Below are 5,000 nucleotides of genomic sequence, written 5' to 3' on the forward strand. Positions count from 1 at the left end.
TGTGTGTGTGTGGTGAGCTCTACTCCAGCTGCTGGTTGACTTGGCAAGCTCTCCTCCCGCTCGTGGCCAGGAGCACAAATAACTGGGATCTCTATGGGACACCCCTGATCCCTGAGCACATCTCCTCACACACACACACAGACACACATTCCTCCAGCACTATCTATCTCTCCAGTCTGAGTGAGTGAAGAGTCCTGGTCCCCCTGTGGGTGCCCCATCTCGCTCGGCTGCAGAAGCACAAGGGGAACATACCGGAACATACCGGAACATAGCAGAACATAGCAGAACATAGCTCACATTCCTCCACGGCACCCTGCTCCTCAAGGCGCCTCACAGCTGAGGGAACCCCTAACACCTAACACATGCACACGTGGAAGGGACAAGGCTCTGAGTGTGTGTGTGTGTGTGTGTGTGTGTGTGAGGCCTGAAGTGGACCCCTGGAAGGTTGAGAAGAGCGCATGGTATGAGGAACACATTGCACAGAGGCAACAGAAGAATTCCCTACTCACACGCACACACGCACACACACACACACACACGGGTCAGTGAGATCAGGCTATCCACAGAGGTTGCTTTGTAGACGTGGCGTAACTGTTAGAGAGACACAGAATGACGTTCTATTTGAGAGAAGAATAGAAAGGGGGGGGAAAGACAACAAGAATGACGACACGACAGAATGACAGAGGGAGGGATAGAGAGAGGAAGAGAGAAACACCAGAGAGAGAGAGAGAAGGGAGGGATAGAGGGAGGAAGAGAGAAACACCAGAGAGAGAGAGAGAGAGAGGGGAGGGATATAGGGAGGAAGAGAGAAACACAAAAGAGAGAGAGAGAAAGAGTGATGAAAATCCTTAGAGAGATTCAGATGAATACATTTAAGTGTTTTCATAAGTTTACGTTTTCAGGCCCGAAAATGCCATTGCTTTGTGGAGGAAAGGCCAAAACGCAACAAAACTCAAACTGGACGGCCCATAAGTCAGACACACACACACACACACAGCTGAGAGACAGGCACTACAGCCTGGAGTGTCTATGCCTTCACACACACAAACACACACACACACACACACACACACACACACACACACGCCCATTCCTGACTTCAATCATAAAGCCCAGAGCCTACATACTCGACTGGGCCTTCCCCCTTACAGGGGAGGTCACTCATGGCCTGGAGTGCTCATTGATTGGTTCCCCTCGCCGCCAATCACTGCCCAGGATCACCAGCTTCTGTCTCTAAGGCCTTTATGTCTGACTGCCAGGGCTAGCCCCAGGGAGACAGAGAGAGGTGTGTGTGTGTGTGTGTGTGTGTGAGTGTGTGAGTGTGTGTTCCTGTGTGTGTGTGTGTGTGTCTCTGTGTGTGTGTGTGTGTCTCTGTGTGTGTGTGTGTGTCTCTGTGTGTGTGTGTGTGTGTCTCTGTGTGTGTGTGTGTGTGTGTGTCTCTGTGTGTGTGTGTCTCTGTGTGTGTGTGTGTGTCTCTGTGTGTGTGTGTGTGTGTGTAATTTCACATTACTGCATGTATTATGTGTGTGTATTAGCCTATGTGTTGTTTTGGAAACACTTTTTCTGAACGTATTCTGCCAATAAAACACACTTGAACCTGAACATGAGAGAGAGGGGGAGAGAGAGAAAAAGAGAGAAAGAGAGGTAGGAAAAGGGAGAGAGAGAGAGAAATAGAGAAAGAGAGGTAGGAAAAGGGAGAGAGAGAGAGAAAGAGAGGAAGGGAGAAAGAGAGAAAAAGAAAGAGAGAGAGAGGGAAAGGGAGGGTGGATGCACATGACAAGCACATGAGAGAGTGCATGAGTAATTGAGAGAAAGAGAGGAAGTGAGAGAGGAAGAGTCCGAAGCAGGAAGGGGGAGGAAGAGGACCATGGGATGGGGAAGTGTGTCTTCTGTTTCACTGTCACACACACACATACACACACAAGTGTGTCTTCTGTTTCACGGTCACAGCAAGGCCTCTGGCTGGAAGGGCTTCTACACACAGATAGCTTGGAGGAGAGGAGACACACACACACACACACACACACACACACACACACACACACGCATCACACTCAACACACACACACTGAAAAACAGAAGGACACACAAACACACATAAACACAGACAGACACACACATTCTTGATCTTCAGTAAAATGTCATCTTGGCCCAGACCAGTTCTATCTCATAGGTCATCACTGTGTTCTGCTGTCGGCCATGAGGACAGAGTTTCCTCACACTCTTCTGTTTGTCACTCACTCACACTCACACACACACACACACACACACACACACACAGCATCTCAGAGGCGTGGTCAGGTCATTTCAGGCCATTGGTTCTACACAGAGATCTGCCAACCAGCTGGCCCCACCGTTGCCATGCCAATCTGGCCCCAGCGTTGCCATGCCAATCTGGCTGTTGGTTTTGGATGTTCACTCCGCCATCTGAGCCCTCGCCCACCTCACTGATGACCAATGGGATTCCTCCCTGCTGGGCTCTGCTCTTGTGAGTAAAGTAGATGATTAGCTCACTCACTCACAGCGTGGCTAACAAACATCCTCCAGCTCACTTAGCTGGACAGTTTGATGGTATTTGGTAATGGGAAGTTTTGATAAGCACATCTTTCGGCCAAGGATGGGTGGTAACCGGAATATTGGTGGTAAATCAGGAAGTAAAGAAGTAATTCTGGTCTCTGATTGGTTAAGACCTGTCACCTGACCGATCGGTTTACAAGTCAGTTGAGTATTAAGCCGCATCACTTCACATAATACAAAATTTTAAATCTTTTAAAAGTCAGGCAATCGACAACGTTACTCAACGAAGAAATGAAGGTCCTGATATTAGCCAAGCAAACTTATAGTGTTTTCCGTTCAGGTCACAGATCTTATCAGAGACCAGAATTACTTCTTTACTTCCTGTTTTACCACCAATACTCTGGTTACCACCCATCCTCTACCGACAACATCTGTCGCTGCACTGGTCGTCCCACTGTACTCTATCAGAACCGCATTTACAGCAGGACATCACCACATATACCATAGAAATGCTGCCCAGTTACAGCAGGACATCACCACATATACCATAGAAATGCTGCAGGACATCACCACATATACCATAGAAATGCTGCCCAGTGTTTATCAGTGTAACTCTGCGCTCTTTACGGACATTGCAAGGGAAGTGTGTGATCTGTCTGCTAATTAGCTCATGAGTTTTAGACTAAATCCGTAATGCCACACTTTAATGAGCTGTACTGTACACACAGCCACCCCTCTGCTCCTGTTTAACCACACATACACGCACACGCACAAACGCGCGCACACACACACACACACACACACACACACGCAAGCGCGCACACACACACATACAAGCTGGGCCCTGGGAGGGACACTGAGACAGTCACATGAGAGCATGGCTCAAAGATTGTTTATCATGGCCCATCGCTACGGCAACAATCAGGCTGAGGGGGTTTCCTTCAGCTGGAGTTTCCATGGCAGCCTTTTGCTTAGGGAGACTTCCTGATTGCAGCAGCCAATCACAAAGCTCAGTTTTAGGCATGTAATGTGCCTCCACCAATCAGAGCCAACCTGCTGCTGAGGCAGTGAGAACTCAAATGCACAAGCCTTGGAGCCGTACCCCAGTCCCGAACCCAATCATCTCGTGTTACCCCCCGCGGCCTAATCCCAGCCCAGTGAGAGGGGGGGAGAATAAGGGAGGAGATTACCCCAGCGGGGGCTGTTATTTCCAGAGCACAGCGACGCTCTCGTCAGAAGAATATTTAGAGCACAACATGGACACCTGGTCCCTCCTGGCACCGGCCCACCGGCCTGCTCCGACCCGCTCCGACCCACTGCGCTGCGCTCTGAAGATCACAGAAGCCTGCTTCAGATAGCCACACAGGTGCCCATGTACCCCATCAACAGCGTCTGGATCAGAACCAACTTCACAACCACACACACAAAACAACAACCCTCAGAGCAGGACAACAACACAGACACACACACACATAACAACACAGACACACACACACATAACAACACAGACACACACAAACACACACACACATCACAACACAGACACGCACACATAACAACACAGATAAGTACAGTTTAGTGATGAATTATGTCAAGACAAAATTCTTCACAGATACGAGAGAAAGAGAGACTCACACACCCACACCCACACCCACACACACACACACACACACACACACACTCACAGCACGCTTAGGGCACTGTTTTCCAGCCCTCTTAGAGCAGCTCTGGCTGGTAATATGCTGTAAGCTCAGATTTGGCCGTCACACAGCAGTCACTGGGGCTTAACCAAAGGCCTTTCCAGGAATTACCATCCGATCACAGACACACAGACACACACACACACACACACACACACAGACAGAGGCACTGGAGCAAACATGGAGGACACCATAGAGCACAGCTCCTCAACATGGAGGAGAAACCATAGAGATAACTGTACACATGGAGGAGAGACCATAGAGATAACTTTAAACAACACAGAACTATTAGCACTCTGTCTTAGGCATTAACAACTGGCTCCATAAACCACAAGATCCGGTTAAAGGCTGCAGATGAACACACACACACACACACACACACACACACACACACACACATTACTCGTCACAGTGTAATTTTATCTGTGAAAACCTAGAACTCAGATGACCTCTGTAAGCAAATCATCATTGGCTAGATGTGTGATCATTCTTCTCATTCTTCTCTCACACACACACAACTCCTGGGTGACAGCTCACGAAGATTGGGCCATTCCCATGCGTGTGTGTCCTCTGGAACACACATCCACATGGACAGGAGCAGGCTACTACCTCCACCTCCACCCCCACATCGAGGGTGAGGACTGAGGAGTGAGGCGTGAGGAGTGAGGCGTGAGGAGAGAGGAGTGAGAGGCGTGAGGAGTGAGAGATGTGAGGAGTGAGGCGTGAGGAGAGAGGAGTGAGGAGTGAGGAGAGAGGAGTGAGAGGAGTGAGGCGTGAGGAGAG

At 49.4% G+C, this 5,000-nt stretch overlaps 1 protein-coding gene across 7 annotated transcripts in view; it reads right to left on the bottom strand.

Moving 5' to 3' along the window:
- The window catches only part of srgap2 (SLIT-ROBO Rho GTPase activating protein 2), a 126,167-nt gene that overhangs the window by 57,871 nt on the left and 63,296 nt on the right, over positions 1-5,000 (bottom strand). The gene's annotated exons all lie outside the window — the stretch shown is intronic.

Source organism: Clupea harengus, chromosome 5, assembly GCF_900700415.2.
Source record: "Clupea harengus chromosome 5, Ch_v2.0.2, whole genome shotgun sequence".
Lineage (NCBI taxonomy): Eukaryota > Metazoa > Chordata > Actinopteri > Clupeiformes > Clupeidae > Clupea > Clupea harengus.